General features: G+C 39.9%; 1 protein-coding gene across 3 annotated transcripts in view; it reads right to left on the reverse strand.

Annotated features, from left to right (window-relative positions):
- Mpp7 (MAGUK p55 scaffold protein 7) overlaps window positions 1-9,243 on the reverse strand; it is a 230,102-nt gene extending 220,859 nt beyond the window's left edge. The window contains exon 1 of one of the 3 annotated variants that reach the window (XM_020183282.2): window positions 9,104-9,243. The gene's annotated coding sequence lies outside the window, so the exon portion shown is untranslated. The remainder of the gene's footprint in view (window positions 1-9,103) is intronic. The other 2 variants (XM_074056319.1, XM_074056318.1) reach the window with 2 other exon arrangements.
- Window positions 9,244-14,598: the final 5,355 nt, after the last annotated feature.

A 14,598-nucleotide genomic window follows, 5' to 3' on the forward strand; every position in this document is an offset into this window, starting at 1 on the left:
AACTGTTCTGAGAAGGCCTTCTGATAATATTCTATATAGGCCACGAGTGGGAGGAGACTTGGGGTGAGGCAGCAACTATCCTTCTTAGTTCAAATCAGATCAGTTCACACTAGTGAACTAAGGAAGCCAGAGACAAACTAGTGGATTAAAGAAGCTAGAAAAAGAATGTGGGAAACAGTTTCCTATAGCTAACTTGGGAAACAGCCAAAAGGATTACGCAAAGCAAAAACAGTCTTTATCCTTTTATACCAGGCTGATAAATTCTTTAGGACCAGATTTATAAAAAAACAAAAAAAAAGTCACTATTTAAAACCTCAAGAGCTAAAGTCAGGATGGTAATCTCAATCCTCAATGATTTTTTTTTCTGTGTTTAATGAGATGTGTGACCTGGAGTTCACAACCATGAGTACAGGACCATAGGTGGGTAAAGTACTGTGGAGACACTGCCTTTTGATGACAGTGAAAGGCAAGCTACTGCAAGATTCAGAGCAGATGAACGACATGACTGAACTACAGATACCTGTGATGCTGTGTAGAGAAAAGGTTTCAGAGGAAATGACAAAGCAGGAAAGGTATTACTATAAACCAGGCCACAGATAATCGTTTATTGCCTCCTAGTAAGACAAAACCATTTATTTTAATGCTACTTTTGACAGATATGATACATAAAAGGCTGTTATTATTCTCCCAGGGAGCAATAACAAAACTCTGCCTTGTATTAATGGTGCCACTTCACAGATTATACAGTTTTTTTCTCTTTTACTTTTTAATAAGGAATACTTAGGCATCTACTAAAGTGGAGAGGATAGTAAAATACAATGAGCCTCTTATGTACCTATTACTATCTTCAGCTCATGGCTAATCTTAAATCCCCTATTTCCCACCCCAGATTATTATGAAGTTTACTGTTCTCTTATTATTTAAAAAAATGGCTACGTTATTATACAACTATAGAAAAAAGAGACAAACATCTATGCCCATTACTGTTATGTGAACTGTTTTTATGTGAACCTGGATACTTAATAGTATGCAGACAATTTAGAGCATTTTACATAAATATAAATGTATTTTTATTACTAAAGTATAACCATCCTATCATTTACTAATCTTTTGCACACTTTATATTAGCAAGAATATAAAGAATAAATGCCTATGCTTCATTTTAAGTATTAAAATACTTCAATGAACAACTAACATACATGTTTTGTATATCTAATAACACACGTAGTAAATGCTATACATACACTAATATAGGAAAAAAACAGGTTCCCAGGTATGCACAACATAGCAACTGATGTAAGACATAACATATATAAGACCAGGAAAAGCAGCTTCTTGAATGACCTGGCAAGAAACATTAACTAGGAACTCAGAAGAACTTTCATGAAAATAATCAAACCTATGTCATTTCAGTTGGGAATTCTTGCCAAAAGTACAACATATGGTATTTGAGAAAAATATGAAAGGTGTATTAGCATTTATTCTGGGCTAGTAGCACATACCTATAATCACAGCACTCAAAAGGATGAGGCAGGAGGACTGTAAGGCTAGCCTGGACGGCACAGTGAAACCCTATCTCAAAAACCCAAAGCAAGGGGGAATAAGAGAGAATGATGGAGGGGGTGAATTCAACTGTGATATAGTGTAAGAACTTCTGTAAATGTCACATTGTATCCCAAGTACAACAATAATAAAAAAGGAAAAGAAAAAAATAATTAAGAACTTTGAAATGACGTATTAACAAATCAACTTCACAGGGAATTTATGCTTCAAAACTGCGAAACAGCTGCAAAATTAAGTTGCATCTACTGAGAACATCCTAAGTGCTGAGTTCAAAACTGAAGAAAGCATGTCTTCATGTATCTGATAACCTAAGAGAAGACATAAGCATAATACTGAAGAATGTTATTGACACTTTCCTAGAGAAAAGGAACAGGAGGTGCTCACCGCTCTAAATCTCTCTCTCTCTCTTTCTCTCTCTCTCTCTATATGCACACACACACACACACACACACACACACACACACACACACAGAGTAATAAAAATAACAAGCAATCCAAATGTGGAACAGAACAGGAACAGAGAAGTTGGTCAGAATAATGCAGAGAACCTAAAAATAGGTAGGTAGATGGGGTGGGGTGTGAGGAGTGTGTTACTTGATATTATGACAGAGGTTCCATCACAGCACTAAGTTATTTAGTAAATGAAACAGAGAAAAATTAGCTCACCATAAGAATGAAAAAAATATACAAACATATCTTTGTTAACTAAGAATGGAGAAATATTTCCTAAGCAAGACAGAAAAATTAAAAATTCTGTTCAATATGGGACTTCAAAAGAAAACTTAACAGGTAAAATGATATTTTTTCAGTGGTAGAAACTGAAACCCAAAGAAAGGATATTTACAACATCTAAAATCCAACAAGATTTAACATCTAGAATATGGAAAAGAAAAAAAAAAAAAAGCTTCTATCAACTAGGGCAGAAAAGCAGGAAAAGGATAGGAACACCTAATTGGAAAAGAGGCAAAGAATGTATAAATGTCCAAATCATAAAAGGGGAAACCCACATGGCTAATAGGCATATGACAGGTTACTCAGCTATGTTAGTAATTAGAAAAATACAAATAAGAATAATAATATCACTCTGTGGTCTGCCTTGTTTCATCTGCTGCATCAGACTAGAAAATTTTTTAATTCAGGGAATATCAAGTGCCAGCAAGAATGCAGGAAACAATGCTGGCCAGAGGGGAAACCAGGATGGCCATCTGGAGAATGATCTGGCAGGATTCAGTGAAACTATGCACTGTGGGAAAGAGGGTCCTATGAGGACAATGGAGAAGTGACTGGGGATAGGGGAAGACACAGCAAAAGAGACTGCATGAGCCAATAATCACATTGTGCCAGGAACTCAGCATTAACTCAAGTCTGAGCACCTACCATGGGGAAGGAAGGAAGGAAGGAAAGAGGGATGTCCATAGCATACATTCCTTCGATGAACCAGTAGCTATTAAATCCTTACATACTGTGCCCCATCTGGGGTCCCAGTACCAAAGATCAGATCCTTGGCCTCATGAAGTTTACAACCTGGTAAACAATAAAAAGTAAACAAAATTAAGAGCATGATGACTACTACAAAGGAAATTTTAAAAAGTGATATGACGGAGAGTAATGGAGAGAGAGGTTCGACTTTTCAGAGAATCCTCAAAGAGTGGGGGCTTCTCAGAGATCTGCAGAAGAAAATTTATCAGACATTCAGCAAACTGAGGGAAGAGATCTCTAAGAACTGCATTCAAGGTCATTGAACACAATGTCACCATAGTACCACAGGTGACTTTGAAAGATGACTTTTAGGTACTTCCTGTAATTTAATTCCCAAAAGCAACCTTTCAAACCCTGGTACAAAAAGTGTGGACCACAAGGATTGCTGAGAGAGTCCAACATACTGTGACCAAAGAATTCAACCTTGGAAGAAAGGAGAGACAGCACCAATATAAATATTCTGTGTATATAAAAAAATGTTTTCTACAGTGACTTAGGAATAATGAAAGACAGGACAGTAAAACAGGTACAATGTGGTGGGGTACTTGTGGGAGGGGAAGGGTAAATGAAGGAGATGAAGGTGAGGGAATAAGATTGAAGCAGAACAATGAAATCTCTTGCAATTACTTCAAGTGGGGTGGGGAGGGAGTTCAGGGGAAAGATTGTGGGAGCAATCTAACCAGTGTACAATGTGAGCCTATTGAGAATTATCACAATGAATCCCCTCTATATCCTAATATATATCCTAATTTTTTATGAATATCCTAATTTTTAAAAAATGCTTCTGCTGTCTGGAAAACTACTAGGATCTACAAATATTCCTTCATTGGTTAAATAGCAATTAAGTATTTGTATACTGCTGTTCCAGCACAATGTCAAGAAATTAGAATATAAAGTTTTCTGTCCCTAAGTTTCTTCCTTCCATTTTATAAGATTTAGGAGTCTACTTATTTCATACATTAACTGATTTTTATGATTGAAAGTTGACATTTATTACACGTGTGCACCCTGATAAAGCACCATTCTATAAGTTCATTTGATACTAACAACAACATAATACTATATTATTTCCACTTTGGAGATGAAAAACAGAGGTTAACAAACTTGCCTGAAGTCAAAAAACTAATAAGCAGGGCAGAATTCAAATCAACATCATTCAAACTTCAAAGTCTGTGTTAACAACAACACTTATATCCCCACATGATCTACTCAATGATTTTCCAAGTATGGGCCCTGGACCAGCAGGACCACCACTAGTTTAGAACTTACTAGAAGGGCAAGCAGCTCAGACCCACTGAATCAGACGTGGGAAAGAGGGCAGCCAACCAAGGTTTAACAAGCTCTCCAGGTGAGGTGGGGTCATGCCAAAGTTTAGAACCTCTGGTCTAAGTTTTTCATGTTAAGCTTAATGTCAAAAGTGAAATGATTACCATTTTGAAAAATGCACAATGTAGAAGGTTTTTTACCCCATTTTAAATGACAATAAATCAAAATAATGTTCATGCATTTCCTCACTACTTACAGCACAGCAACTTCTCCTCTAACCTGAGAAAATGCCTACTCCTACTCTGTACTGCAATTATACCACATGCAAAAAGTATAATCCAAGCCCACTAAATAAATAAATAAATGTTTAAAAAGTACAGATGATCCTCAGTGCCCAAAGGTTCCACATCTAGGATTCAATCAACTGTGGATCAAAAATATCAGGGAGAGGAGATGGTGTGCAATGACTGTGCAGTAAACAAAATATAGGCATTTTTTTCTTGCTATTCCCTAAACAATACAACTATTTATATAATATTTACACTGTAGTGTACCAGTACAAAATATGATGTAAATAAAGCACAGAGAGAATGTGCTCCTTGGTTACATGCAAAAACTCTGCCATTTTATATGGGGCGCTTGAGCATACATCCGTAGATTTCAGTATCTAGGGTGGGTCTTGGAACCAAATCCCAGAGAATACACAGAGAGACTGTATACTCTGTAAGCCTTACTAGGAACTGAGCTAAATTCAAATATTCTCACTAATTCTTTGGAGGGTAAATCACAAACCATAGTAGTAAGAAAAAAGTTTTTGAATACGGGCAGTAGAAGCTTGATAAATCTTGGGCTACAACTCCAATTGCATAATCCTTCTTATCTTGGGCTCAATTCCAAATTTTTACATCACTTCAACAAAGCTCCAATTACCAAAAAAAAGAAGTTACAACCCTCAGAAATATTTGATTCTTAAGACTCAAATTGCTTTAAATACACATCTAAAGGAACTGTCTTTTCAGAGCGTTTTTAAATCACAAGTAAAAAGCTAATCAGCACCTAATTTATTCATTAGACATTATTACAGAATGTGTTACAGGGAAAGGTTCTGATTGATCCCTGCCCCTGCTACACCTTCACAACATCCTACCTGTCCCTTCTCTTTCCAAAGCTATGTCAAACCTGAGCCTTTTTTCCCAACTCAAGTTCTCAATTTGAGCAGTACATGTGTATGTGGATTCATGTTTGCCTATTACTAATTAGGCCTTTAAAAAAAGGAAGAAATAGTATGAGAAGTAAGTATATTCAAGCATCTACTATAATTCCAGAACCTATCATAAGCCAAATAACTCTTGGAAACTATTCAACTGCATACTCAACTTATTAATCTTATAAGGTTTAGAACTCTATTTATTTCTAAAGTTGAAAACACAAACCTGAAGACTAAAGAATGTATAGCCAGTCAGGACCACAAGAGTGCTAAAAACCAGACTTAAAATACTCAAGGACTTGATTAAGGTCATTCAAAGGTGAAGAGCTCCTGGAAGTCAATCCAGGGCAGCTTTCACTCTGGCTGGTCACTTACAACCACCCACACACCTTCTGATGCTCACAAGCATCCAAGGGCTGGCAGCACTGCCAAAAGCCACTACCTAAAAAGGTGTACTCCATTTATTTCCTGCCTCTCAAATGACCATCAACCCCCCTGAAAAGTGGTCCCCAGAAACAAATTCATTGCTCTCCTCTCCACCCACACTTCCATGAAACTAAAACACATGCCATCCCCCTAGAAACTTCCTCATTTAAATTCCTATCTTGAATTGTAAAAGCCAGTGTTTTCTTCAAAGTAGCTCCCAAAATGCAATCATCCCAGGTAGTCCTTATTCTCCACAAACATTGTCATTTCTGGACCTAAAATGGGTATTTCTTTTATTAAAGCAACACCTATGTTATAGCATCTCTCTTCTGTAACAACCTGGACAAGCAATCCATCAATAACAAGCCAGACTACTAAGGACTATCGTAAGAAGAAGAATATTCCCTTCTCTCTCTTAAGTAAAGCAAGCTAATCTCACAACAGTCACCTGTAAGAAAGATCTGTTAATGAAAGTTCAGGAGAAAAATCTTACATGCTTGGAAGAAAGATTTTTTACTTAAATATCTGTTCTCAGTAGGTAGCAAATGATCTTGCTACACATGCCACTTTACCACTTCTTTTAAAGACTCAGTAATTTAAACAAGCAAGTAACAATACGGTCAAATAGCTCACTCCCAGGTTATATAAGGTTTAGACAAAAGAAGCCATTAAAAAAAATTAAAGTTTACATAAATAAGGACCAATAAATGTACATTCTCATCTGGGTTCCTGACCACAAGGAACACTAGAAAGCTTTAGAGTAGAGGTGATTGATGAAATTACTAACAATTTCCTTCTTGTTAAACCACCTTGTCATTCCAAATAATCTCATTTAATAAAACTCACTTAAGTCATTCACTGCTATGATGGACACAGTTGTAGTACACTTGTATCTTTGTCAGTGGGGTGTTTGATAAAAATAGTAATAATGTGTCTAAAATCTCTAGCAAGCAGCACTTGGTGCACCTTCTAATAGAAGTTGTACGTTTTTTAAATAATGTTTTTTAAAAAGAAAGAAAACATGCAAAAACCTGTAAAGCACAGCAGAAGACCACTCAGGTAAGAATACAAGTAAACAATTAACGGAGAGCCAAACTCTCTTTCCAACACTGCAGTAGGGTTGGGTTGATCAGAAGAAAGACTTGTTCTCTTTATAAATCAACATATGATACAAGCTTTGTTATGGAAATTTTAGCATGAGTGCTAGGAATTTTCAACTGACAGGAGAATAAAAGTTAAGAAAAGGCACTAAAGCATAAAGAAAGAAATGCAGGGGTAGGCTGAGGGAACTTGTGTAAGGGATGCCTTGCATGTTGCACAAGTTATGTCAAAATGTACCTGTAACATGCCTCAAATGTATTAGCCACAAAACAAGGGATTACTTCATGATACAGAACAGTATCATTCAGTAGTGCATAAGACATTTCCATGTTCTCCATAAGAAATATCTTCAAACAAAACCTAACAATTCTCTGGAGTTATCTAAGCCTTCACATCTTCAAGGTCACCCCCAAGTGTTCCTCTGGACCTGCTCCACACTGACCCCTAAACTCCCTTGCTGGAGTTATTCTAATTAAGAAAATGCTGCATTTGCCCTTCTATAGAGTTATAGTAAAGATTTCCTCAAAGTCTTAAGTCTTGACCAAAATTCACCACACTGTTTTCCTTACACACATTCACTATTTCAACTCACAAACAGCACTGAAATCCACTGCTAAACTAGGTGTGCAACCATAAAAGTTCAAATTTGGAAAGACCCCCCCCCCTGCCAATTTAAGAAAGATTCTCACATAGCACCACCAAGTTTGGGGGTTTTTTGTTTTTGTTGTTTTCCCCTATGTGGAAAATAAGCTTTCTGGTGAAATTCAAACTACCTTAGCAATTCAGGAGGAAAAAAGAAACCTAAGACACAATATTTCTTTACTTCAAAATAATCATCTCTGTCTCCTGTACTGTGCTAATCAGTATGCAGAAGCTTCCTTGATGGTGGGAACCTAATCCAGATCTCAGATGAAATCCAGGTATAAGTGACTGGGGTATGATTCGTTTCATCTCTAGAGCTTTCTTTCAGGTGGTGTCCCTGTAAAATGGGCATGCTGTGCACAACCTCCCTCAAGTTTCTCCATTAACAAACCTAAATGGAAATCCTGTCTTGTAGAACTGAGTGGATCTGGACAGGGAGAAAAGCCATCACTGTGCCATTACTGCTAAAACTTGGTGACTTTCATCAATGCACATGAGAATAAATGCTATATTGAGGAGGGCAAAGAAATTCAGTCATGGACTGCATTTCCTAGGGCTTCTCTGCTAAGGATGACTGGCATGAGTACCATCCCCAAAGCTTCAAGTCCAGAGGTTGCTTTCACAGAGGCTTTTTATTTCAATGCTGCTGGTAAAAATCACAAACAACAAAAAATAAATTTAAATCACAATTTTACTTCCCACCATGAAAGTGACAGCAAGGTCCCACCCCCACAGTCCTTCCAAACCTGCACAGGCATTCAAGAACCTTCCTCTTCATTCCTCTCTCACCCTTCCTGCCCCCACTTCAGCCCAGACAAAGGTGAGTCACACTGCTGGGTCTGCTTGTCACTTAGGGCCTCCAACCAAGTTCAAGTTGAGGGCTACTTCGAATTTTAAAAACTAAGTAAGTGACAAATAAATAACGTCAACTTGTAATTCTCACTGCCAGGCTCCAGGCTCCAGGCTCCAGAAAAAATGTTAATTAACCGACCCAAGTAAGAACGCCTTTTTGCTTAAGGGAAAAAATCAGTTTACCGCGGCTTAGCAGCAGGTCCCTCTCCCTCGGGAGCCTGACTAACACTCGGCAGTTTTCCCTCCACCTGCACGTCGCTCGCCTCGCGGTCCCCAGAGCTGCGCGGGGTCCCCAAGGGGACCCGCAGCCGCCCCCGCAATCCCTTCCCCTCCACCGCCAGCCCCCTGCCCCCGCCCGCGCGACCCCGCCCCCCACCTCCCCGCAAGGTGCGGCCCCGGTGCCCCCACGGGCTCCCGGGCGGAGCCGCCTCGAGGTCGGAGGGAGGCTCCGGGGATCACGGCCTCGGCCCGGTCGCCAGCGGCGGGAGCAACGAGGGCAAAGCAGACCTCACCGCTCCACCGAGCCGAGGGCTCGGATGGGCGCTGCAATCCCCGGCGCCCCATTACCTGCTCTGGGCAGCCGTGGTCCGCAGGAGGTGCGCAAGCTCTGGCCCCTGCAGCCCGGGACCTGGAGACAAGGAAGCAGAGACCACCTCCACTGCAAAGAACAATCAGGAGCCAGCGGCTAAGTTCCGCCGCGGCGGGCGCTGAATGGAGGAGCCCAGAGGGAGCCCAGCGCCCACATCCAGCCCAGCGAGTAACCCACTGGGCCCTCTCCCTCGGAAGGGCGGGGACACGGGCGGAGGGGCGGGGAAGCACCGCCCACTAGGCGGGGACGCTGCAGATACTTTGTAAGAGGCCCCCGCTGATAGGCTGCCAAAGGAATAGGCGTTTCAGAGCTGAGGTCGGTTCTTCAGCAGAACTGCGTCATTGGTCGGTAAGGGAAAACAAAGCCGATCCCTGATTGGTGACTGCACGGTAGCTCCTCCTCCCACCCGCAATCATCGAAAGCTCCGCCCCTACCCGCTTGTTCTCTTGTCCTTGGTGCCTGTCTGCCAGGTGGGTGAGGAGCTGAGTGTTTGGGGAGCAAAGAGTATTGCTAAAGAGAACCCCAGATACACGCGTACCATTTGCGGGGTACAGCTTTCCTACATCCCCGTAATTCCATTTCCCTGTGAACTTGCTGAATAACATACGATCTTTAACATCTTATGGGTTTAGAGAGGTCTGGGGATGTGTGAAAAACGCTGCCTAAGATTCAGAAGGCTATTGTTATACACGAACAAAAGGTGTAAAACGTCTTCACCTTGGGTGAGATCATAGGTGACTTACTGCCTTTCTGTGGTCCACATTGAGCACTTACTGCTTTCCTATTTAGGAAAGCGAAGCATTTTTTTAAAAATAGAAAAATTAGTAAGGTGCAGAAAAAGGTAAATACAAACTTTGAGATGTACAGGAGACCAAGTCTTCCACAATAAGAACACTAAACATCTGGGGTCCATCAAAAAATATGAACTGGCAGCACCCCTTTCTTCAGCTCTCTTAAAGCACTTCACACTTGACTGACGAGCCCCACAATCTTCCTGAGTAACTACCACTTATGCACCATATAATGTTGATAGTACTTCATGGAAACAGAATTATTATAGGAAAACTCCCGAACAGGAAGAATTTAGAGTGACATGATGTGACAGAGATGGTGAACGTTAAAGTGAGGAAGGTGGAAGGGTTGAGATAGGGACCAATAACCCACAGTGAGAGCAACAAAACCCTCAACTTCAACCATCTGACCCATTTTAAAAGCGGATGATGCCCTATAGAATTATGACAATAAAACCCCTTTGTGCAATTAATATAGGATATATTTGAAAAAGAAAAAAATATCTTAGAAAAGAGGATGGAGCAAATCTCAATCAGGAACCACTCTAGAACAATTCTAACTGCCTCACCGTCCTGTTTGTTGTTCTTATCATCGCCATGAGTTTCTAAAATGAGACTACTTGAAATTAAGCAATTTCACTGGGTGTAGTGGTGCTCATCTGTAATCCTAGCACTGGGGAGGCAGAAGCAGGAGGATCAGGAGTTGGAAACCAGCCTGGGCCACATAGCAAAACTCGGTATCAAAAACAAAAAAAAAAGAAAAGAAATGAAGCATTTCCTCCAACAACTTCATGAATTGTATAATAGTGAAAAAATGGAGATTGACAAAAATCAGACTTAAGGAAGGAAAGGAATGTTAAACATAAGCTTGAAAAGAAGTAAGGACAAAAAAGTTGATTCAAAGAAAAAGAACAAATCCTTTTTCTCTCTTATTTCCTGAGAAAAGGGTAAAGTTCTTCGGAGGGCAGAGTAACCTCATTATGTAATAAAGAGTTTTTATAGAACTTTTGTAATAAGTGGGATCCTAAACAATGGTCTGAAGATATGTGTCCTGTGGTAAGGACTCTGAGAAAGTAATTTAGTATTGAGATATAATTATTCTTATTATGTAAGAAAAAAGAGGAACTTAGCGTTCCCTAGCATGACCAAATGGAGAACACTCTCCACTCTCCAAGTCTTTCTTACAATAATGATGAAACCACTAAATTTTTACTTCAGAATTAAGAAATGTAATATCTCTAACATTACTCTTTTGTTCATTTGTTCATCAAATGAGTAAATTGACATGCAGTCAATATTAATCATCTAATAATAAAGACTCAAAGTATAGCCATGAACAAGTCAGACTTAAAGCTGCATTTATCAGTGGAAGACAGATTGTAAGCCAGTAAACATAAATTCACAGATTGGAATAAGGGGGGGAAAAAGAAAAAAAAGTAGCCGGGAGAATAAGGGAGATACTTTATTTTGATAAGTGAGAAAGAAATACTTTAAGGAAAAATGTTCTAAGATCCACGTTGCCACCTAAGTAAGAGAACAGCAGCTTTGCAAAGCTCTGGGACCGAAACAACAGCTAGGGCATTGGCCCTGAGTAAAGAAGAGAAGCCATGTGTTCCAGGAATGGAGAGGAGGAACAGAGATGTGTATAGGCTGGCCTTTAAAGGGAGTAGCACCAGACTATGATAATTAGTTTGTGCTTTATTACAATCATTTCTTTTTTTTTAATTTCTTTTATTCATATGTGCATACAATGTTTGGGTCATTTCTACCCCTTTCCCCTGCTCCCTCCCGTCTCCCCCCCTCCACCCCCTTGCTACCAGGCAGAAACTATTTTGTCCTTATCTCTAATTTTGTTGAAGAGAGAGTATAAGCAATAATAGGAAGGAACAAGGGTTTTTGCTAGTTGAGATAAGGATAGCTATACAGGGAGTTGACTCTCATTGAGTTCCTGTGCATGTGTGTTACCTTCTAGGTTAATTCTTTTTGATGTAACCTTTTCTCTAGCTCCTGGTACTCTTCTCCTATCAGCCTCTGTCGCTTTAAAGTATCTGCATTAGTTTCTCTGCATTGAGGGCAACAATTGCTATCTAGTTTTTTGGGTGTCTTACCTATCCTCATACCTCCCTTTATTACAAGCATTTCTAACAAGGGTAACATGAAGTACTTTTATGTTGGAGTAAAAGCACTGTTTTTTTCTGTTTTATTTTGTTTTTTGTCATTAATCAGTCCCATCAGGCATAGATTGATGAAGAAGCTACTATTTGCCAGGCTCATGTCTGGGGATATAACAATGAAAAGGACACAGACACTGATGAATCTAGAAGCAAATTATTACCATACAGATGATGGAGAATTACAGGTTTCGTGAGCACACAATCTTGAATGAGCCCAGAAAATCATCCTGAAAGAAATGAGGAATAAGCTGAAGAATGAGTAGAATTCATCCCAGTGAACAGGGACAGTGTCCCAGGCCTAGAGAACAATACAGCAGCATTGGTCACCTAACAAGGAGAAAGAAACATAATGCAAAGCTATAGTGGCTATTACATAAAAAGTAGTGGTGCACACCTATGGTCCCAGCTATTTGGCTGAGGCTGGAGAATCCTTGAGCCCAGGTACTCAAGGCCAGTCTAGGCAACATGGCAAAATCCTGACTCAAAAATAAATAAATGAATAAACAAACATAAAAAGATTAACGTTCCCTACATCACAGGCTTGCATGTGGATCCAGAATATTGAAACAAATATCCAACTAGTAATAATACTGAATGCATAGGAGCTGAGCAAATTATGAGAAGAGAAAGGCCAATTGTTTCATATCATCATTTTCTCATCCTTCAACAAAAGTCCTGGAAAAGAAGATTCCCACCTTTACCCATGACATTCCTTTTAGGATAGTAATGGTTAACAGTATTCCTCCTGCCTAAGCAGATTAAAGCTATTGAAGTAATGATCTTTTCAACTATTTCCACTGTCTCCTTCTACTTCTTAGCATGGTTTTCTTTTTCTTTATCAGCTGAACTTCCAACACTAGCAGATACCTATATAGGAGGAGGGCTAGCTTCCCAAGGGAAAGTCAGAAAGAGAAAATGATGCAAATTAAAAAGTGTCAAAGTTTCTCAGTACACACAGCTGACAGTGAGGTATGATCAAAAAATACAGCAACAGATCCTCCCCACCCCGCATTTATAATGCAAGGAGAAACTCGGAGAGTCCATGTTCATGCATGACAGGTACTGTTGCCAGGAGGGCTGTCCTCTGAGTTTGGCCAATGACTGACTAAAGCTTGTACCTCTCCTCTCGGGTGTTTTCAGACATTCTTAGAGACCTGCACTTCAAACATCTGACTGTACCTCTTAGGATCTGGGCAGTGCAATGTTCTCTGGCTGTCACTTCCCCTTTAGTCTGGTTCCCTGCAGGCCACTTTGTACATATCCTGTTGGGGGCCAGAGTTGGGGGTAAGGGGTTGGGAATGTTCCTTACCCTCTCCATGTGTTCTTCTTGGGAGAATTTAAACATCTCCAGCTCAGCTTTCCTTAATGAATGGCTCTCATGTGGTCCTCAGGAAACAGTCATGCATGGACAGTAGGGCAACAGATGCTCAGGGCATTCTCTCTCCCCCACCTCACTCCACCCATAGATAAGGTAAGGTCATTGTTAGACACTCCAAATAGCAGAGTGAAGGAATAAAGTTGCTCTCATGATCCTAATGAGGCCTCCTTTAGTGAGATTAAGGACAAAATCTTAACAGAGTGATTATGAGACTCAGCATTGCTTTCTTCAAAGAAAATTCCTTCACTGATCCTTTCCTAAAAGATGACTCCCTCATCTTTTATGATCCTATTTGGAGTGAAGGGTTTATAAGAGTACCAAGACCTTGACTAAACTTTCTTCAAAGATTTGTTTCTTGCTCTGGCACCTTACTTTAGACTTTCACATCTATTCTTTCTTGCTACCTCAATCAAATCTTCACCTGTGTCTTGTCATATTAATATTAATCTGTAAAAACTGCAGTAATTGATACCATGGACACAGAACTAAGAAAACTTGCTCTCTTAGCACTGTAAGACATGGTGCTATCTGAGCACCAGTGGGAATGGAGCCCCAGTCTTGCCTGTGGGTCTCTTGACAAAGAAAAGCAGCTGTGATTTCCAGCCCAAGCAGACTTCTTTGGTTCAGGATTTGGAAACACAGCAGTCCTCATTTATCTTTGTTTTTCTTTGTTGTTGTTTGGTTTGCTTGTTTTGTTTTGTTTGAGACAGGTTTTCATTGTGTAGTCCAGGCTGACCTCAAACTCACAAGCCTCCCAAGTGCTGGGATTATTGATGTACCACCATGCCTGGTTACATTTACCCTGACTTTATAATTTCCAAGGAAACAGGAGTCTGAATGTGTCTTTCAGGCCAGACCTCTTGATAATGAAAATATTACTAAGTGTTAGTAAAACTACTAACACAGCATGGCTCTGCTTGGAGTCTACGACAAGCTTGTTCCCTTCTAATTTCGTCTTGCTCCACCCTTTACCTAAACCCTACAATAGCTCTGTCTCTCCCTTTGTTTGGTGAGCCCCCTGTAGATCCCCTGTAAACTTTCCCTTGTTATAAATTCATCAGCCTAACCAAGTCAAGTCAAGTCTCTGATGGGGCTGTTGGGCTTTATTATTTATGGCCAGTCTTCCCATC

The sequence above is a fragment of the Castor canadensis genome, chromosome 15 (assembly GCF_047511655.1).
Source record: "Castor canadensis chromosome 15, mCasCan1.hap1v2, whole genome shotgun sequence".
Taxonomy (NCBI): Eukaryota; Metazoa; Chordata; class Mammalia; order Rodentia; family Castoridae; genus Castor; species Castor canadensis.